Genomic DNA, 23364 nt, shown 5'->3' with positions numbered 1-23364 from the left:
ATAATTTATATAGGGAAGTACTGCAGAATTATTTATTTTATTTTATAATTTATCTTACATTTGTTGACCGGGATAGTACAATTGGATACATGTCCATTTTCAGCGGAGGCCCGGGGAGAAAAGCTCCACATACCAAAAAAGAGACAGTACATACATCACTGAGTGATAAACTCAGGCAGACATGTTTAGAAAAATATAGACAAAAAATACAGGCAGGTATCAATATACACAATGTGCAGACATCACATCTTATTGGCAAAGACGTATTAGAAAATGTGAACATAGAATACAATCAGATCTCATAATTCACAATGCTTAGACATTCAAATGTTATGAGGCATAGATACTTGGCTAAACAGCAGGTTGGGTAGCAAGACATGTATTAGTGAAGTTGTTAGTCGGGTATAGAACAAGAGCACAGTCAATGAGATGTGAGGTATTTTTCGAGTTCTCTTTTAAATAGGGGTAGTGAGGTTTCCTTGGTAACGGTAGTAGGGAGTAAATTCCAGATTTTACCGGTTGAGTTGGCAAATATAGCATCGCCTGCAGAGTTGTTGGATTTCTGGATCAGTATCATTAGTTTATCAGCTGAGCGTAATGGCCTGGGGGCACTATGAGGGGTGAGAATATTTTTGAGGACAGGGGTGTTATCAGGTTGATGGAGTAGTTTATGTGCTACTATAAGCTGGTTGAGCTGTACAAAGGTAGAATACTTTAGCCATCCCAGTGCTTTGAGGTTCTGGCAATGGTGGGTCCTAAAAGCCATGCAAGTAGCAAATCTGGCTATATGATTGTAACATCCTGATAATTTGTTGAGATCGGTTTTGGATAGGTTGGTGAGTACAGGGGAGGCATACATAAGGGTAGAGAGGAGGTGTGATCTTGTAATAGCTACTCTAGCTAGGGGGGTGAGGAAAGGTTTGGCTCTGTACATGGAGCCAAGTTTTTTGTTGACGGACTTAATAGTGTGATTGACATGTTTATCAAATTTAAGGTTGTTGCCTATTACTACTCCTAGAAACTGCTTATGGTCATCAGGGGAGATAATGGTATCATTGCTAGATTTGATGTTGAAGGAAGGAGGAGAAATTCTACAGTTAGGGGAGAAAAGTAGTAGCTTGGTTTTGTTAGGATTTAGAAGCAGGCGGCAATTAGCTAGCCATGTTTCTACCATGCTGAAGGTGGTCTGGGTAAGGGTTAGAAGTTGTGTAGGAGAGGAGGTGGAGCATATTAGCGTTGAGTCATCTGCATATTGGATGCAGGTGGCTCCTTAGATGGTGGTGTGCAGATCATTGATAAAGACAGAGAAAAGAAAGGGACCTACTATGGACCCATGTGAAACACCTAGGGTTAGAGGAAGTTGGGATGACAGCTTGCTCTGCCATAAGACAGCCTGCTGTCTACCGTTTAGGTAGGAGTGAAACCATTGTATTGTATGTTGGTCTAAACCGATGGTTTGTAGGGTATTGAGCAGTAGCTGATGGTTGACCATATCAAAAGCTTTTGGGAGATCTAGGAAGAGTGCTGAAGATAGTTTGTTGTTGTTACGATGAAGACTGATGACATTAGGGAAAGACTGAAGAGCTGTGGTGGTACTGTGGAATGGCCTAAAGCCGTACTGAGAGTCGGCGAGCTTTCCTTTTTGAATTAGAAAGTGCATGATTTGTTTATGTATGCATCTTTCCATGATTTTAGCTAGTAGTGGAAGAATGGCTATAGGTCTAAAGTTAGATAATTCTGTGGAACTTCCTCCTTTATGGAGAGGTATAACGTGATATTTTCCATATTGCTGGGATGGATCCTTCTGAGATGGATCTGTTGATCAGAATAGAAATGAGAAGTGCTATGGCATCAGCTGCTTTTTGAAGATATTCAGCTGGGAGGTGGTCAGCAGCTAGTGCAGTAAGTTTTAGCTTTTTGAATAAGGTCCGGATCAGGTTGGTAGGTACGGTTTGAAAGGTAAAGGTGGATTGGGAGCTGGGTGGATCAGGGCTAGATGTGCCAGAGCTGGTGTTTGTGTCTGATGGAGTGAGATGGGTAGCTAGAGACTGGATAGTTTCAGTAAAGAAGGAGTTGAAGCCATTTGCAATTTCTACAGGGGATTTATCAAGGGCAGCTGATGGGGTAGGAGTGGTGAAACAGCCTGGGTGGAGAAGACTGTTAATGCCAGCCCAGAACTTTTGAGGTTTATCTGATATTTTTGTTGTAGGAGTGTGTAGTGATTTTTTTGTCTAGAATGACAGATTCTTTCGGTCTGGTTCCTTAGCTGCCGGTATCTTACTTGGTCCATAGGGGCTTTGGTAACATGCCACCTGGTCCAGGCATTTTCTTAGTTTAATTTTGGTTTTTGTTTCTTTAGACAGCCACAGTGAAACTGTGGCTTTTACACAGATGGTACGGGTAGGAGCATGGTGGTTAAGGATAGCCAGAAATCTGGTATTGAAGTACTCACTGCTTCTTGTAATGGGAGTCGTTTCAAGACATTCCAATTACATGCTTTGAGTTCATTTTGGAAGTTGTCAAGGTTAAAGTTCCTGACGTTTCTTATAGTTTTGTAGGTGGGCTGGTTGGGAATGTCGGCTTTGAGCCTAATAATGTAGGTAAGGCAGTGATCACTTAGATCATCGGGTAATGTACCTGACTTGTACTTTTGGGGGCTGGCTGTTAATAAGTGTCTAATCAAGGATACTATCTTTGACTCTATTTTTACTAAATCTGGTGGGGGTGGCTATGATCTGAGTAAACCCGTGGAGGTTTAAATGGGTGGAGGGAGTTTCAGAGGAACAGGTGTTCCAATTAATGTTAAAGTCCCACAATAGTTTCCTGGGGATAGTTAGAAGCTAGCCAATGTAAGACATTTTCTAGAGTACTATCATTCTTGTCGGGTAGAATATAAATGCAGACAATGTATCTGCATTTATTTTTGTTTATTATTAGTTTGGTGATGAAAATTTCTGCATTGCCAAACTGGGGTGGCTGTTGGGTGTCAGTTGTTATTGTTAGGGTCGACTTGTATAGTACAGCTACCCCGTCACTTTTCCTGGAGATCTGGTCTAGTCTAAGGATGCTGTATGGGGGGGGGGTATTTCGTTATCTTTGGTTATTGGTTTTAGCCAGGTTTCTGTGAGGCAGAGGATATCAGGGGAGTGAACAGCTAAGAGTCCATGTAGGCTATGGATCTTGTTGTTTAGGCTTCTGATGTAGAGATGACAGACCAGAAATGAGTTTGGAAGTCTATCAATCTGGGTAGTACATGTTGGGTTGTTAGATGGTGTGCTTGGGTCTATTGTTGTGGATGGGCCAGGGTTGGGGTGAATGTCTCCAACCTTCATAAGATTAATTTTTAAGTTGCTTATGAGTCTTAAAAATTTGTTTATGTTTTTTTTGTAGCGTTTGATTAAGCTAATGTAGCGGTATTTAGTTGGGTGATGGTGATTGGGGGGAGGGGCGAGGAATTAGGAGAGGGGTGGTTATGTGGTGGATAAACTTATTAAATGCTGGGTTGGTGGCTGTTTTGAGAGTTTGGGTATTGGATTTCCAGATGCTGTACATATTCATAGGAGCTTAGGTGATAAGGAATGAATAGCAGGGGTACTAAGGGTAGCAGCATTAGTGTTTTAGCTGTAGTCATAGTAAATTACTAGGGTAGGGTCTGTATTGAGTGTATGTGGTGGATAAAAGATTAGAGAGAATAGAATAGCTATGGGTGGGTTAATATGGATAGTGGGGTGGATAGAGGGTGTATTTTTGTGCTAGGAGTTTGCTGAGTTCTAGGAGCACATGTAGTTGGTTAGCTAATTAAGGGGAAGCTCCAGTGGTACTACTACCAGGGGCGGGTGGAGCGAGGAGCAAGCGAAGTGAGCGGAGTGGGGCTAAACCAGTAAAGCAGATGCCGAGAGGCAGCATGTGCAAGTATGAGTTACAAGTACGCTTGTTTGTTTCTTTTTATATGCCCAATACTCTGTTCCTAAGCCTTACTGTTAAAAACTACACAGTTCCCTGCCTGCTTCTCAATTTACAATGCAAAGAGCCCGTTTTCCAATTCCCTTTTGCAGCACGCTTGTTTCACAACATTTTTTCCTAATATCTTGTGGGACACATGACTTCTGGTACGATTTGAAGTGACTACAGAACTTTCTTTTTTTTTTGTGTAAAATAAGAAGTTATGTACCTACCATAACGTTCCATGTTAGTTGTCTTCTCTCGCCTTCTTTCTTGCTTGATGGGTTGGCTTTAGCTCGAGAACTCCTTTTACCAGCTCGAGGCAGCCCCATATCCCATGATGCAAGGCAGTAAGTACCCAGATCTCGTTTGTTGACAAAGGGCAATAACACCAAGCATAAGATACTTCCCAAAGGAAGAAGAAACTTACAGATGGAAAAAGGACCAGGTCTGAATGGTCTTTAGCATAATAGTTTCTTATACAAGGTCTGTCCAGGCCAGGGGAAGGAGGGTCGCGCAAAGAAGAAGGCGAGAGAAGACAACGAACATGGAACGTTATGGTAGGTACATAACTTAATGTTAAGTTGTCAATCCATTCTTGCTTGATGGTAGCACCTCTATCCGGGGTGGCTCAATGGATCAAACACTTGAGGACTGTAGAGCCAAAACTGGCTCTGTCCCTGGAGGCCAAGTCCAATTTGTAATGGGAAACAAAAGTGTGAGGAGTGGCCCAAGTGGCGCTGCACAAATAGTGTCCAAAGGCAGTCTAGCTTGAAAAGCTGTAGAAGTAGCTAAACTCCTAGTTGAATGTGCTTTAGGTTTTGAGCACAGCTGTTTTCCCCTGATCGTATAAATTTCAGTAATGACAGAAAGCCATCTGGACAAAGTCACTTTAGAAACAGGAAGGCCTTTTTATTATCCGCATAGGAAACAAAAAGTTGATCAGATTTTCTAAATTTTTTGTTCTGTCCAAATAATATCTAAGCTGATGGTGGGCGTGGCCAAGATAATGTAGCTTTTGTTCAGCTCTATCTGAATAGTTAGGAAAAATACAGGAGATCAATGGATTGATTCAGATTGTTTTTGAAGCGACCTTAGGTAAAAAGGATGGATTAGTTCTCAATGATACTCTGTCTTTCTGAAAATCCAAATAGGCCGGTCGAACCGAAAGAGCATGAAGTTCAGACACCCTCCTGGCAGATGTAATAGCCACTAGGAATAACGTTTTCCAAGAAAGATATTTCAGGGAACAAGAAACAGCTGGCTCGAAGGGGAAGAATCAAGGATGTCAGCACTAAATTTAGATCCCACTGAGGAGGAGGATTCCTGATTGGAGGCTTTAGTAGGAAAATTCCTTTCAAGAAGGCCCTGCAGAGCCTATGGGACATAATATTATGATCTGCTATCCCGACATGAAAATTAGAAATAGCAGCCAACTGAACTCTGACTGTGGAAGAAGAGGAGCCTGCATGAAAAATCTCTGCTAAGAAGTCCAGAACTGCCTGAACAGGGGCAGTAAAAGGATCAATATTTTGGGCCTTAGCCCAATAAGAGAAACGTTCCATTTGCTTGTGTAAATCCTCCTGGTAGAGGATTTTGTGAAGCTACTATGATATCTCTAACTGGGTTAGAGATCAAAGGAAGCCTGGCTAAGGAAGGAAGTGGAGCAACCATGCTGTGAGGTTGAGAGAAGGGATTGACCGGTGCAGCTGACCGGATTGGTGAATCAGTAGATCTGGCACTGGGTCCAGATGCCACGGCTGCACCAAAAGGTGATGATGGAGGAACGGGAACCAAACTTGTCGAGGCCAGTAAGGGGCAATGAGAATCAATTTGGCTCTCAAAGCGGTAGCTTTCTGGATCACCTGAGGGATCAGAGGAAATGGAGGAAGGCATAACGAGGTCCCTGGGGGCAACCCTGGGTCAGAGGCTCTGTGGGGGGATGGCCTGATTGAGGGAAGAGGCTGAAGAAGTCTGGACATTTGCTGTTTTGGGGAGTAGCAAAGATCGCAACATGGACGACCCCATTCCAGAAAAATCTCTTCCGCTATGGATTGCTTGAGAGACCACTCGTGAGGCATGAGAATAGCTCTGCTCAATCTGTCCGCTATAATGTTGGTTTTCCCAGGGATATGCGTTGCTACCAGAAACCGATGAGAGGAGATCGCCCATTGCCATAGTCTGAGCTTCTCGACACAAGGGGTAGGACTTGGTTCCGCCCTGTTTGTTGATATACCAAACTACAGACATGTTGTCTGTGTGGACTGCAATTGTCCCTACGGGAAGAAAGTCGTTGAGGGCTTGCAACGTTAAAAGCACTGCTCTCATCTCCAGGACATTTATGTGCAGATGGTACTCGAACGGTTGCCACGTCCCATGAACCATCCTGCCCTGATAATGACCCCACCCACCCGATCAGGAGGCATCCGTGGTGACAGTGGCTATGACGGAGGGTACAAAGCACCTGCCTTGGTGAACCTGAGACGATGTGATCCACCAAGCAAGATGTTCTTTGCATGTTTGTGTCACCAGAATCTGGTGACGCATTGGGAGTTGCTGGTATGACCACTGTGTGAACAGCATCCACTGAAGGAGGCGCATGTAGAATCGAGCCAGGGGAAGAAGAGTAATGGCGCAGCCATGAGACCTAATACCTTTAGAACCATTCTGGCCTGTACTTTCTTGCTGGCCAGAATGATCCTGACATGAGTCTGAATGTCTGAAACTCTTTGTTCTGTAAGGGTAGCTGACATCCGAACAGTGTTTAATTTTGCCTATGAAGGTAATAGACTGGCAGGGTGATAAGGATGACTTTAAGTTGACTGAGATGCCCAAATGAGAACAAAGGTCTATTGTGTAATCCCTGGCTTGTATAAGCTGATGCCTGGTGGTGGCTGACAGGAGCCAGTCGTCGAGATACGGAAACACCTGGAATCCTTGGCGTCTCAGGTGAGCCGTGACCACTGCCATGCATTTGGTGAACACTCTGGGGGCTGTAGTGAGACCAAAGGGCAGGGCTCTGAACTGGAAGTGACTGGACCCCAGCAAGCGGAGAAATCTCCTGGGCGTCTGTGAATTTTGATGTGATAGTCGCATCCTGAAGATCTATTGAGCACATCCAGTTGTCCTTCTGTAAGAAGGGCAGAATTGACTGAAGAGTGACCATTCGAATCTTGTCTTCCTGACAGACTTGTTGAGTCTGCTGAGATGCAATATTGGTCTCCAGTCTCCCGTCTTTTGGGGACCAAAAGAACCTTAGTAGATTCGGGCTCTGAATGGTCTATTGTAACTGGCTGAATGGCTCTTTTGCAGTAGTTTTGCGATTTCTAACTCTGCAATCTCCTTAGACGGGTGGTACATCTGGAAGGGAACTTGAGGAAGGACTTTCCTCGAAAGCAATTATGTAACCCTTGGATATGATCGACTGTACCCATCTGTCTTTAGTGAGTGAATGCCAGGCTTCTGGGTACAGTGCTATTCTTTCCGACTGCCTCCAAGGAGGGACAGCCGGGCAACACCTCAGGGATGCTGAAAGGGCTTATCAGAGAGAGGCTCCCTGTTTCCCTGGTTCTTCGGACCCCCTCTGCCTCTAGGCTCTGTTGTTGTTACCCCTCTGCCTCTAGGGGTAAACTGACCACGTGAATCCGGCGTGACTCCTTGGGATTTACGGAACCACATCTTTCCACCCTTCTGTCCTTTGGGATAAGGCCTAGAAGGGGTGGAAAAACGGACTCAACAGCAGAAAGAGTCTTGCCGTCCTGCTCACACCTGGTCAAGGTCTCCTTCACCTGAGGGCCAAACAAAGCTGACCCATCAAGGGAGAATTTGTGAAGGGCGCCTTAAAGGGATCCGCAAAATCACATAGCCGCATCCAGGCTTGGCGTCTAAGAGCCACACCTGTGCCCATCCGCAGCATAAGATATTAGCCGCATGGAGGAGTTAGCAATGGAATTGAGGGTTCCTAGCTGGCAATCTTTTCTTGAGCCCCTGCAGCTGTAGGATCCTGAACTACTTCTCCCAGCTCCTTCAGGATATCTCTCTGGAGTCTGGTGAAGTGACAAAGATAATTCAGTGAGCATAGCAAAGGTCGCTGAGGAAAACATCCGCTATCCATGGTCCTAGAGTCCTTATTAGGAGGATGGACGGGCACGGAAGGATCTGCAAGTTCCTTTTGGTGGCCGCAGCCACCACCATGGCATCAGCGGGACACCCTTGGTAAGGAATTGTTTGTCACTAGGGGCAGTGATAAATTTAGAAGGCCTCCTAGGGACTGGCTCTACAGAGTCAGGAGCTGTCCACGCCTTTCGTGCAATAACCTGCATAAGGGGTAGACACCCAGGAGGTGGAGGCGAGATCCAAACGCCTCTAGGTATACTGACTCATCCTCAGAGGGATTGTTGGTGGGCCAGTTTCCCTCTGTTTCAGAAGTTCTAGGATGTCTGAGAAGGAGACATCCTCAGAGAGGATCTAGGGGATCCCTCTGACTCATCAAAGTCAGTATCCAAGTGACAGACTCGGGGAGTCTACATGCTTCCTCTTACAAGTCCTCTTCCTAGGAGGATCTCCCGAAACATCAGGAGAATCCTCGGAAGAGAAATTCCCAATGGAAACCTGAGGCGGAGGATCTCTGGGTCCTGTAGCAAGAGAAGTGGCAGAGATGTCAACAGGTACCATAGAGGGAGGAGCTACGGAACAGACTGCTGACTGATACCAGTGGCCAGTACACTCTTCATCACCTCGAATGCTCCCCTCCCAGGCAGGTCCGAGAGAACCCGCTCCAAGAGCTAGGAACTCCAGGGACCACCGAAGGGAAGTCTCCGAGGCAGATGTCGGAGCCGAGCTCACCAAGGCGAGGCTCCAAGGGACAAGGGTCCGATGCCACTCACCGGAGGAGACCATGGAAGCCGACCACGAATCCCTCTAAGGAAGAGGAGATAAGAGTAGGGGCTGAAGGAACAGAAGGGGTATCCGTCCTCCAGCCGTAGCAGTAACCATGCTCGAAGACTCCAACTCCAAGCTCTGGGGTAGAGTTGAAGGAGGAACTGTAAGGGGTGTGGACCAACAGTCGTCTGCTGAGACGGACTGTGTAGCATTTGGGCCAGTACCTGTGACTTGAGTAATCTACTGACCACTCTCTCAAGGTCATGATCTGACAACCTGGATGACCTTGAAGATCGGCTCCGATGGCTCCGTTCCGATAGAAGAGGCGAAGTCGCCGAAAGTATCGGCTCCAAGGAAGGAGACCTCGACCTCTTCCTGGAATGAGCCGCCGGGCCGATACTACAGATCCTGTCGGCACCGACGCCGACAGTATCGGCTCCAGCGACACCGATGCCTGTGCCACATGGGTTCAAAACAGATTCGCCGAAAGCTTTGTGGATCCAGAATCGGCTCCAGCCGATCTCGACGAGGCCGCAGGCTTAGAAACAGAAGCCTGGGCCTTGGCAGGTTTAGTTGATTTTGGTGGAGCCGACTTGGCGGAGAGCCCTCCGGCCCCTAAGAATCAACTTTCTCTCCTGCAGGACTCTCTGGCTGAAGGAGTGACAAATAGCACAGGAGTCCTGCAGGTGAAGAGGGCCCAGACAATACAGGCAAGAAGTGTGACCGTCTGTCAGAGACATCTTCTGACAGCACGAGTCACACTTCTTAAAACCAGACCCTCTCCTTAGACATAGTGTTGAGAACACAACACACACACACAACACCAGTCTAAAATAACACAAATACCAAAAGGTATTCTATAAAATCACACACACACACCCTAACAGGGGATGGGATAAGGAAAAATTGACTAACAAAAATTAAAGGAGACAGGAAAATTCTGTCAGAAAAGGGTAAATATAACTTAAACTATCAATAAAGAGTTTTTGACTAAAAAGGGGCTTAAATCACAAAGTGAACAACTTACCAGGAGCTGGTAAAAGAAGACCTCCTAAGCCGAGATCTGGGTACTTACTGCCTTGCATCATGGGATATGGGGCTGCCTCGAGCTGGTAAAAGGAGTTCTCAAGCTAAAGTAAAGCACGGAGCCGAGGATCGGCTCCGAACCCATCAAGCAAGAATGAAGGCGAGATTGACAACTTAACATCGATAAGTTTCATACTGAACTAAACAGTGCCTTACTTCAGGAATAGAGGTCATTTGAATTCTTTTTAAAAAGTCAGCTGTCACATTACTTAGATTTATGGATATTACTATATCCCAAAACCTGTGAAAGCCATTTTACATTTAAAATTCAGAGCAGTCATTTTAGGTGGAACCTTGTATATTCATTCAATCCTTCTTTGATTTAAAAAAAAACATCCATACCTCTCAACTGTCCAGATTATCCCAGAATGTCCAGATTTTTGCCTCATATTTTTGGTCTGTTCCTCATAAAATCTGTACGTTTTCTGGATTTTTGTGGCAAATCAGTGAGGATTGAATTCACTAAATAATGACAGGCATTTGTGTTTCAGACTTTATATCCTTCAGAATATGTATGGTAACACAAAACCTTTTATTCTATCAACTTTTTACATTTATAAAAGCAATATTTAAAAACTGTCCCTATTTTTGGGGCTTTGTCCAGACTTTTTGTTCTAAGAGTTTGAGACCTATAGTATGGTCTCTTGACATACTGGCAATAAGGAAGCAATTGCTTATACTTTTATGATACTTCCTGTCTGGCCTCATTCTCCTGCATGAGGATTCTCAGAAATGAATATATTCAGACAGAGCAAGATGATATAGGTAGTATCCCCTGTGGGACAGTTCATATGCATGATGTACATTGTTACAGAGGGGACTAATGTGCTACGTCATTCCGCTGTTGTCACTGGCATCAACTGTAGGATACATAGAAGTTATAGCAGCTGCTACCACCAAACAAAACTCATGGAAATGTCTGGGAAGCACTAGCAAAAGATACACATAGTGCACATAAGTTTTCCCTTTTCTCATCACCTAGGCTATGACTTAATAAAACACAGTGCCAGACTTGCCAATGGATAGCATCCAAAAGGCATGCAGCATTCTAAGTAATTGGTTGAAGTGCTTGCAATTACTATGGTTGTTATCTCTTAAACACTGCATCTCCAAAAGGGGACCATTCTTTTCTATAACATCTGCAAATTAATTATTTTGCATTAGAAAAATGAGGTCTGCTGTTTTAATACATTTGAATGTGACTGTTGACCCATGCCATCCAAGAATATATTAGAAACAGACTCGACCTGTTCAGAAATAACAGAATGGATAAGCATTCTTATATTTCACACAAACGTAATAACTACTATCTGCCATTATTTAAGAGTTTTGTACAGAGAGCAATGGGTAGTCCTGAATTATAATAAAACAGGGATGCCTTTTGCATGCATTTTTAGTTAACAGTTAGGGCTAGTACCTCTAGCCCTTTACAAAATAGGGGGATATGATCAGGTCTCTGACTGTAACCATATTATCATGTGTTCAAGACATTAATACCAGGAAATTCACCTTGAGAGCAAAGCTTGAGAGGTATATTTGGCACCTCGAGAACACATAATAATTTAACGATTGGTGAGACCTGATCACAACTCTTTGCAGTACATGGAGATTTATCTATTCCCTATATTATCACTTACAAAAGGAGGAAAAACAAAGTCAAAGTGTTTTACCGGCTTTAAAAGCCAGTAAAACACTTGGTGAGTACTGTCGCACACACAGCATGTAAATATAACTGGAGAAAAAAGTCAGGGGCATTTCTTAAATCTGCTGTAGTTACTTACAGACTAAAGTTTGTAAAGTTCAGTGACAAAATATGAGGCAAGATATTCAGGGACAGTTGAGAGTGAAAGAAATAACCCTTGAGTAAGACCAAAATATAAGAGGGTGTGTAACAATTGCTACACTCCTCTGAAAGTGCCATTACAATTGGGTCTCATACTACAGAAGTGCATGACAGGTTTATCTGGTTTCTAATTTTGGAGTGTAATCACAGCGCTCCATGCAGTACATAGCTATACCTCATTAATAATTAAAACACATGGAAACACTGTTGCCATACCTCTCAAGTGCTTCTGATTTTGCATCTTATTTTTGCTCTGTCCCTCATAAAACTTGATTTTCTGGTAAATCACTGAAGATTGCAGTCACTAATGCCAAATATTAGGGTTTCAAACTTCTAGTTTTCTGAAAATGATGAAAAACTGTTGTTCTATTAACTTTTAGAGTGGATTAGAGAGATACTTTAAATATTACCCCGATTTTGGGCCTTTGCTCCTCCCCTTTATTTTTGGTTTTGTCCAGAATTCTTGAGGAAAGAAGATGAGAGGTTTGTTATCCCCCATCATTACAATGCAACATCTCCATGCTGTTCTTAAATATATGTCATCCCATCAATCAAATACTGGCACTGGGTGTAACTTTAATAATAATAAAAATAAAACAGTTAAAATGACAACCAAAAATAACTAGTTAAAAATTATAAACTACACAGAATAAATGCAGAAATACTACAACTGCAAACTTTGCACTGGTGAAGTTTGCTTCTTTGGATTATTTGCTGCCAATTCATGTTTACCTTCCATTAATTACTTAATTGTATTAATATTCTGTTTTAACCTGAGTTAATTGGAAATGGCTGCTCACTGCATCCTACTGAAGTTCCGCAAGCTGTCCTGAAGTGCTATTTTCTGTTTTCCCAAACAGGTGGGAGAATCTGTAATAAGTTGCAATTTCCTTACTTTGCACAGGGGCTTACATATAATGAAGCATGACATTTTTTAACAGAAATAATACCCTAAATATGCTCAGTACTATGATTTACTCTGCATATTTGGTGCTCCACACTTCAGAAACTGTGCTGGGTTAATAAAAGAATAGTCTGCTTCTAGCCCTAAAGTATTAATTTATGAGATTATGTGCCAAGTCCACAGTGACACCCCTGCATTATTTCGAATGTACGGAACAACATAAACTGCCCATGCCTCCTGATACGAAGCTATTCTATTTACCTCTTTAGAGTGGTTAGACCACACCTGCATAGAGATAAGCCATAATAATTCAGAAGATAAAAAAGGCAAATGTATTATATGAAGCAATGTAATGCTAAGAAGATATTTTCACTTTCTACTACAAAAGGGATGATTTTCATTTCCTGCTCATGTTCATTTGCTCACATAAGAACTCAGTGTAACAATAAAAGGATCACAGCATTAGGTGAGAAGTGTTATGGGGCTCATACTTGGGCATGTGATGGCAGTGCTGCACTGGGCACAGGATGGTGACAGGATGCATTTCACTACACAGTTTGGCTCCATTTTGCTCTAATGGAAGGTTGTAGGGATTAGTAATATGGAGTAATGGTAGGCATGGCAACTTATAGCAGTGCAGCAACCACACGGGCGAGTGAATATTGCAACTGCACATGAGATGAGCCCAAGCTCTAACAATAGCTGTATGTTCCCATTTGCAGCTGAGACATGGCATGTAAGGAAATGAAGTGCATTGAGAAGTTTTCCTAGGCAGAGACAGAAATGTTATTGCATTGTCTCCATCAGCATGGACAGTGGCTACTGGGAAAAAGTAGTGAAAAACGGGGATTCCAACCACAGTAACCACCAACAGCAGAAGAAAACAGGCTGGAAGGAAGCACTCAGTTTCACAATTTCTTCAAGGTTTAATGCCACAAGTAGTAGATGAGCAAAACACCAATAATGCGGATAACACTCCAAATACACTTTCGTTCACAAGAACTTCATCAGAATAATAAATTACATAGCAAAGGCCCATTAAATAGTTCCCCTAATCAAAAAATAACCAATAAAATAACAGTATACCATTTCAAAGTTGTTGTTGTTTATCTTTAGGCTTTTCCCAGTAAGGAGTCGCCACAGGGGAACTCTGGTCCGCTAATTATTGGCAGTAGATTTTTACGAAACACCGAGGTGCCAGCTCGATGCCCAACCTTCAAAGAAGGCATGCCCATTTACGCACACATGTCTTTCGAATGCTACCCAACCGCGGGGAGGACATGCAGACTCCACACAGAAGGCACGCCCAAGCCAAGCCGAGAATCGAACGGGAGAACCTCTTGCTGTGAAATAACAACGCTACTGCCGTACCACCACGGCATACAACAGTATACCATACAGTATACCATTTAAAAGACATTTAAAAAATTTCAAATGCTGCTACCTGGTGTCCGAACATACTAATTACACCCTAAAACAATGATAAAAATATAAAAAAACTGTTCATGCAATCAGTCATATAATGTCAAAAAAATATCTCAGTAGTGTGTTAATGTAAACTAAAAAAGTTAACCATGAAGGAGACATTGGGGGTACCTCATATTTTGGATGACTCAGATGAAGAAAATTCTCGACCGGACAGAGCAAGTGACTGTGGAACCAAGGCTACAACTTCAAACAAAGGTGACTGTTTGACTAATCATAATATTTACCATGGTATTAACAAGCCTAGGAAGGCTTTTGAAACTTGGCTAACTGAGAAAATTTATCTCAATGTTGGGACCCAAAATGAGTGTGTTGGGAGGGAAACTAGTAATGATACCTATTGTAACCAGTGTTAAAAAACTATGGGAACTCATGGGGAAATACACGGCACTTTGTATTGATAATGAATACTTGCGTACATGTTTAAGCAAGGGAATTGTGCCTAAAGGACTATGAGTGCAGAAATACCCCAACATTCATGTTGGTAGCGATTTATATAAAGAATTATTGGAGGTTTTTAATAACTGTGGTTTAGACATTGTTAGAATTATTATCAAGCAAAATGAATTGTCTATGACAGAACTGCATTCAAATACTGAACGTTTAAATTCTGTTGTCACAAAAGATTTATTATTTTCTGTAGAAACTGAAAAACAAAAATATTTTGACACATTGGATGACATAGATGGAAAATATAACATTAATATTAAACGCAAGATAAAGAAACTTGACAGCTATATTAGAATATAAAGAAAAACGGAGCTACACTGGGCCCAGGGGAAAGTAGGTTGACCAAAGAAGGGATGAGTATGTATTTGAAGTAGATAGTGAAGTAAATTATGGAGAGCAAAGAGAAGAAGGGACTAACTATGACCCTTTAGAATTCCCTCCCCTCAGTCGCTCCGAGAGACTTATGAATCAGAAAGGCCCCCAATATGTCCCAAATCCTACTTGGAGGGGGAACAGAGGAGCTCGGGGGGGGGATTCTAGTTTTACCCACTGAGAATATAGTTAGGTGTGAGAACAAATATTCTTTTAACAATTATAATATTTTTAACTACAGTGGTATAGACCTGAAGGTGGACCACTTTAATCTATTAGCTCGGGGTTTTAAATTTATTCCTAACAACAAATGTGACTTAGCATTGAGAGGGTGGCCTGATGATTAAGGTGTTTGCCTTACAAACATAAGGTGCAGGGTTTGAGACTCACAAGGGATAATTAGCTAGTCTTAAAATGGCTCACAAGGGCAGTTAGCCTAGTACTAATCTATGAACCTATGACAAAAGTGATTTTAGATGTCAAGACTTTTATGAGAAAGTTAAATTTTGCTGTTATGTTCGATGGTACAGGTAAAGATTTTAAAGAGAAAAAGTGAATTTAACCCACCTCTACACCCAAATCAAAAGTTTTGAAATGGTAGGAGAAAAAGAATTAAGGCAGGTTATTTCTGCTTCCCCCTACAAGTTTAAATACAACCTTACAGCTGGGGAGTGGTTGGTTTTAAAGGAACTCAAACAGAACCATAATGTGCGTGTCATGAAGCCGGACAAGGGAGGGGGTCCGTATTGATGGACAATGTTATTTACGAAGGCAAGATGTTAGACATTTTGGGTGATTCCAGTACATATAGGAGGGTGTCCAGAAATGAGATTCTTGTTGCATACAAAAAAATTGATTTGGTCATTGATTATTTACTGTGTTACGGATTGATTGATCTGGGCACTCATAAGTATTTACACGTAGCTCAACCCAGAATAGCTACTATCTTTGGCATACCTAAAGTGCACAAGGACCCTTTAAGACCCATTGTTTCGGCTGATGGGTCAAAAACTGCACCCATAGCAAAATTTCTTGACATAAAATTAAAGTCAACTTGGGGTACAGAAAAGACCATTTTAAAAGATTCCTGGGATTTTTTTAAAGGGAATTAAAACTGACCAGTGCTTTGACAATACTATTTTTGTCACGATTGTTACTAAAGACTTGTTTACGGTTATACCTCAGGACTTAGGACTAGCCTGGTTGGAAGAAGCCTTACTAGATAAGGTCTGTCCATCTACGGACCAGTTGTCAGTCATTTTACAACAGATGGAAATGGTATTAAAAAATAATTTTATTTTTAATGGGGGGAATTTTTTCATCAAATCAAGGGCGTAGCTATGGGGGCAAATTGTGCCCCCACATACACCAACATATTTTTAGCTTGGTGGGATAAAAAAATATGTTTTAAAATCTGTATATAGTAACTGTTGGTCCCACTATCAGAGATTTTTAGATGACATAGCTATTTTTTGGATTGATACCGTGGAGAAGCTACACGAATTTTTGAACTATTTGAACACCACTACCCCCCTTTTTGGAATTTACCAGTTCTGTAAACATGGACAGACTTAATTTTTTGGATGTGAGTGTAATTAAAACTGTGGAGGGCATGAAGTCTAAAATATTTCGTAAAGACACATTTTCAAATTCTTATCTTCATTTTTTGAGTGCCCACCCCTTCATACGGAAAAAAAACATTTACAAAGGTCAGCTAATTTGAGCATCCAGAATGACTTCCCAGGATGCAGATTTTTCATTGGAGTGTGACTTTATTGAAAGCTTATTTATTCAAAGGGGTTACCCGAGGGACTTATTGGTGGACAGTCGTACCTATGTAAGTAATTTATGCCATACTAGGTACCAACCATTGTTGGGCAAAGGACTGGACACAAATCAACATATACTCAGTGAAGTCAACCCCTCGGCTTACTCTCAAGCTCTTACCTTAGATTTTAATTTGGCTCCAAAATGGTAGTGGACACAATAACAAAGGAATGGAACAGGTTCATTTCATTGACGGATCTCAAAGGTATTGACAAGGGACCCCTGAAGATCAGTTATAAGAGGGGAAAAAAATTGAAAGACCTCATAGAGGGTGGGAGTAAACTGAAGTCTGCACATACCACTAAAAGAAAATGTACTTTTAAATGTGGAGCATGCACACAGTGCAATTTTATTTCCAACACTGATCGGGTATTTTTAAAAATTAGGAATAAATGGGTGTATGGTAAAAGTTTTAGTAATTGTAACTCTAGTGGGCTAGTATACTTAGTTGTGTGCAAGACCTGTGAAGCCTTTTATGTGAGCAAGACTGAAAGAAAGTTGAAAAGACGTACATATGAGCATATGTACGATGTTAAGAAATGTAATGTTAAAAATGCTCTGTATAAACATTCTTTGGACTGCCCAAAGACAAGGTTTGAGATTTTTCTTTTAGAGGTTGCTATTCAGGATGTGAGGGGGAGTGCATGGGAGACTATCCTTGAGTATAGGAAATTATTGTGGCAGATTACCCTAGATGCAAGCAGGACTCCCGGGTTAAATGACAACATCTCAATAGCACCTCTACTAAAACTGCCAAGCTATAAATTACTTTGGAAACAAATACATTTACTCACACTTTTTTAATACACGCATACTTTTTACATAAGTATAAATATGTACTTTTATTAACTGTATTAGTTGTTCAATAAGTTTACATTAACACACTACTGAGATATTTTATTGACATTATATGATTGATTGCATGTACAGTTTTTTTATATTTTTATCATTGCTTTAGGGTGTAATTAGTATGTTCTGACCCCAGGTGGCAGCATTTGGAATTTTTAAATGTCTTTTAAATGGTATACTGTTATTTTATTTGGTTATTTTTTGATTAGGGGAACTATTTAATGGGCCTTTGCTATGTAATTTATTATTCAGATGAAGTTCTTGTGAATGAAAGCGTATCTGGAGTGTTATCAGCGTTATTGGTGTTTTGCTCATCAACTACTTGTGTCATTAAACCTTGAAGAAATTGTGAACCTGAGTGCTTCCTTCCAGCCTGTTTTCTTCTACTGGGAAAAAGGTAAGAACAAATAAACCTTTTGTTAATGTGTGGTGTGAGACAGTGGCAGATGTGAATGTTGTCAGTGGCCTCAAAAGGCCAGCCCCGTCATGTCGATATCTGGGTCACTGACATGATTTTGCAAGCCTGTCAGAAAAGAAAATGGCCATGGGTGGGTGTCTACCATCACAGATCAGCAACCATTTAAAATGCCAGGACTTGCAATGCCAAATCCTGAAATGTCCAAAAATCCAGACTTACATATACTAACTAGAAGATTGCCATTTTCAATATATTTCCTTTTTTTTCGAGGTGTGGTGATCTCAGAGTTGGTATATATACGTTCAGGAGGGGCTTGCCCCCTCCCACACTGGGGGATGCAGAGAGCATGCCCTCTGCAAATACAAGTGTAAAGAAGAGTGATGTTCAGCATTTGGTCTTCTCGTGTACTTCTGCTCTCATTTATTGGGAATTTCAAGACTCAGTATTGTGATCCTCATTTTATTAGACAGCCACGCAAACCACCACTGAGGAGTTCCTATTGTCCCAGTTTATGCAGATAGAAAGGACCTTCATATCTGGTAGAGGCCTTGGTATGGTAGCCAAACAGGATGCACATCTTTCATCTCTGTTGAGAAAGCACCATGTTTATTACCTTACATCAGTAACACAGTTTAGATGCACACCTTATTGTAAGCTCATATGGATGCTCAATACCACCATATCTCCCTACAGGCACATATGGGAAGCAGACATGAAGGCATAGCATTGTAAAGTACATTTGTTTACATGCATACCATAGATGTGATAAGTACCTGCTGGTGCATAACAGAATGCTGGGAGTGTCACTATTTAGTAATGTTACACACATATGTTTATCTGTCTCCTTTCATAAGTGTTAAACCTATGGGGTCCCGTGCCATAGAACAGGGCATGTTTGATGTTGGTGCTGCAATGGGCATAGAAATTGTTGGGTTACATATATACTATTGATGTTATAGCTGGATATTTGTTAGGGATCCACGTCATTGTCTGTTGGCAGCTTTATGGTAGCACTGACTGAGGGCAGAATGCCACTGCCAGTAAAGGTGACTGTTCACAGTATGCTATCACCCACTTACAGTGGCACAACTATGTTGTCTGTGGAACCCATCTCAACTCTCCACAGCCTCTGGAAGGACAAGTCATGTGTGGTACCCCTACTCAGGCAGCACCCTTGCCCACTGCCCATCACGACCAAACAGAGTACTTCCAACATAGCAAATCAAAACTAAGAAAATCTGGGGGGATGGAGCCTTGATGGCCAACTGAGAGCAGTGAATTTTGAGAGCTCCATAAACTAGTATAATATAGGAAATTTTTATTATTTCCAAGTTTAAAAGGTCAGAAATCTATAGATAAACTACTAAACTACATAAATATCAATTTCGGTGGAGATATACAAACATTTTTCTGTCAAGTAACTTGGAGATATATTGAGTCACCAAATATGAACAACTCAAGGAATTCTCATCCAGATGCTGCTTTGAAAAAAGAACTACAATTGATGACATCTACTTTACAGGAACTATCTTTGAAGATGGATGGCTTTAAAAATGACTTAGAAAACCTCAAATTAAATTCTCAAAAACAGACTGATACTCTTAATGAACTATTACAGCAACACCATACAAAAATAACAAATATAGAGACTTCTCTAAATAACACTGAAGGGAGACTCAAAGAGGAAGAATTCCAAAAAGAATTTCTGCTTAAATAGAATACAGGGCTGCTTAACAAAATAGGTGACCTAGAAAACAGGGAAAGGAGAAACAACATAAGGATCTTTGTTCTGCATGAAAACACTGAAGGAGAAGACATTATTTCATTCTTAACAACCTGGATTCCTGTATCTTTAGACTTGAAAGAGGGACTTTCATTTGGAATTGAAAGGGCGCATAGAGCACTGAGGAAACCTATTTCTTACTCAACAAATACTCCACCTAGATCCATAATTATAAAATTTCTTTCATTTCTGAACAAGGAACTAATACTAAAATCTGCTTGGAGAAAATCATCCTTAAAATACAATCAAGCCTGATAAGGTTTGACAATGATTATTCTTCCAGAATACTAGAACAAAGGAAAAAAGTCTGGCCAATAGTAAAACTGTTGAAAGAAAACAACATTAAAGCACAGCTGGCCTTTCCAGCCAAGATAAAAATACTTTTTGCCAATGAGATAGAACCTTTAATAGGTTCATAGATAGGTACTAGGCTGTCGGTCCTAGGGCCTATACAAGCCTAGCCAAAAAGGTACCCTGGCTTTCGCCACCCAAGAAAATGATTTTCCTGTGCCCCTGCCGAACAGAGCCACAGAGGTGATCCCTGGGGTGAATTTCCTATTTCCCATCCAATCATCAAGATTTTTCTTGAAGAGTGCTAATGAAGAGCTTTGTTTGATATAGATAGGTAGTTTGTTCTAGAGTATGGGAAGTCTCTGAGACAGGAATCTATCCCTCCAGCATGTTCTGTTTATTGTGGTGACAAGGTTTAGGTCCCTAGAGCGTGTAGCTCAGAGGGATTGGGATTTCTTTAAGTGGAGCATGTCCAACAGCTCTGGGTTTGACATAGCTTTGTATGTTAGGCAGAGATCGCCCCTGAATAGGAGATATGCAACGGAGTAAAGCTGGAGTTTTTTTTGAGACGGTCTGCGAAGGGCATCTGTTTGAGGCCAGTAATCCTCTTTGTGAGGTATTTCTGCAGCCGTTCCAGTTGTTGTAGATATCTTGTGAGGTACATACCAAAAGGGGCATTGTACTCTATCATGGGTCTGAGTGACGAGTAGAGGGGAACAATGGCCTCTTTTTTCCTGGATGAGAAACCTTTTGTGATGAGGTGTGCCACTTAGAAGGATTTCCTGACTACTGTGGCGATGTTATCATCAAAGGGGAGACTACTGTCCACCTGTGTCCCAAGGTCTTTTATCACACTTTCTGTGTTAAGTAGACTACCACCTAATGTGTTAGCTCATCGGTACAGAGTTTTTACCAAAGGGGATGACAATGCACTTTTTAGTATTGAGCTTGAGGCCGTGGCTTTGATACCAGGCATCTGTCTCAGTGAGGCCCTTTTGTAGGATGTCCACATCATTAGGAGTTTCAATTATGGCTCCTAGTTTGCAGTCATCTGCGAACTTCGTTAGCCAAAGACCTTCTGTCTTAGCCTGTACTTCAGAAAGTAGATACCAAACAAGAGACGACCCAGGACTGAACCCTGTGGTACTCCACTTGTCACTGGTCTGAAGTCAGATTTGGAGACTGCTACTTTCACAGTGTGGGATCTGCCAGTGAGACAGCTGGCAACCCATCTTGTGAAATAGGGATTTATACCTAGTTTAGTGAGTTTATCTATAATTCCAGAGTAGGGGATGGTGTCAAAAGCCTAATTCCAGAGTGGGGGATAGTGTCAAAAGCGTATGAACAACCTTACCCTCGTCTATGGCTTTGGTGATTACTTCAAAGATGTCAATCAGGTTTAGGAGACATGATCTGCCTTTTACAAACCCAAACTGGGTGGGGTCCAGAGTTTGGAGATTACCAATGTCTTTGTTTATAAGTTCCATGATGATACGTTCCATGGCCTTGCAGACCAGGCTCATTAGGCTAATGGGGCAGTAGTTCCCAGGGTCCATGGTGGCTCCCCCTTTGTGGAGTGGGATAACCGTCATTGTGCGCCATTCAGTGGGCACAAAGCCTGAGGTGAGGCTATGATTGAACATGGTGCTTAGGTGGGATGCCAGTTCATTCTGTAGTTCATGCAGAATGCAGCCTGGGATGTTGTCAGGTCCCATGGATGCTGTGTTCTTGGCTTTGGAGACTGTGGTTTTTACCTGCGCAGCCGTGATTACAGGAACTTTGCATTCTTCTGGTATAGAGATGGGCTCTTTATGGGGTGGGGGGGGTAAAGTTAGCATTGAAGCTATCTGCCAGGATGTTGGCAATATCAGTTGGTTCTGTATATTTAGTGCCACTGTGCTGCAACTCAGAGCAGATCTGAGTGTTGCCATTGAGATTGTTGACATAGCTATAGAATGCTTTGTGTCTGCTTTTAGAATCAGTGGCAATTTTGTTTTCATAACTAGCTTTGGAGGATTTTATGAGGGATCTCAGCTTCTTACTAAGGCTGACCATGGAGTTCTTCCAGTCATGGGATTTTACTCTTTTTTTTGCAAAAGTTTCTTTCTTCTCTTGCAGAGTTTTGTTTATGGCAGGGAACCACCAGATTTGCTTCCTTTTTTTGGAGGATAGCATCTTGGTTCTGTTAGGGATAGCACGATCCATGCACTCGTGTAAGTGCTTATAAAGTGCATTTGTGTAGGATTCAGCAGTCGTACCTGTATTGTCCATCTGCATGGGTGTTGTGAAGTTTGCCACTTCTGTCTTAAGAAGCGTGAAGTTGGCTTTGGAGAAATTTTTTATGGTGGTTTCCCTAATGGGGGTTGGGGGCGGGATGTGGATGTCTAGGCTGATTAGCTTGTGGTGGGATCTGACCAACGAGGAATTGACCTCTGGTGTGGAACACCGGTTGCCCATGTTGGTAATGACCAGGTCTAGGATACTGCTGCCCCTGGTGGAGGTGTGGATAAGTTGATCCAACTTATCCACTAATGACTTATCCATCTAATGACTATATTCATCAAAAACAACAACATAGTGTCTATCCCAGAAGAAATGGAATGGATGGCCCCTACTCTTAAAAGAATAAAAGAAACCAATCCTTGGACTGATGCTAGAAAGAAGAAACAAAAATCTGATTCCAAGATAGCTGTCCCAAAAAAATAACTCTTACAACTGCATCTCTCAAAGTATCAACTGATATGGTACATGACTTGTCATCTGTTTTTATTTAAAAAAGGAGGATTTCTTAAACAACTGAGAAACAGTAATGATTTATTCAGAATGTTCAAGAGAGTCCGATAATTCTTCACAAACAAAGGTAGGTCAAGATGGGTTACTATTTACATTATATATAAGCCAAACAAAGCAATATATAATACAAATATAAAAGTTTTTGTTCCTCTACTTGAACTCAATGAATACTTATCTTGTTCATTTTTCATTGATTTTACTTATAATAATTTAAGTAATTAATTAACTAATTCAACAAGGTACCATTCATTACAGTTCAGACTCAAATGCAACAAATTAACATCATATATAATAGCAGTAACAGTACAGTGTTTTGAAAAAAAAATGCTGTCATGGAGACTAATGCCTTCTTCAGTTAAAGTTGTTGAGTCTTTCGGCTTTTCCCGATTAGGGGTCTCCGTAGCGGAACTCCGGTCCGCTAATGATTGGCAGTAGATTTT

General features: G+C 41.7%; 1 protein-coding gene across 1 annotated transcript in view; it reads right to left on the bottom strand.

The window, feature by feature from the left end:
* The window catches only part of AMACR (alpha-methylacyl-CoA racemase), an 832230-nt gene that overhangs the window by 456116 nt on the left and 352750 nt on the right, over positions 1–23364 (bottom strand). The window lies entirely within an intron of this gene.

This window comes from Protopterus annectens, chromosome 1.part0 (assembly GCF_019279795.1).
Source record: "Protopterus annectens isolate FY-2018-M chromosome 1.part0, PAN1.0, whole genome shotgun sequence".
Taxonomy (NCBI): Eukaryota; Metazoa; Chordata; order Ceratodontiformes; family Protopteridae; genus Protopterus; species Protopterus annectens.
Note: the sequence above shows the minus strand (reverse complement) of the source record. Positions and strands in the feature narration are given on the sequence as shown.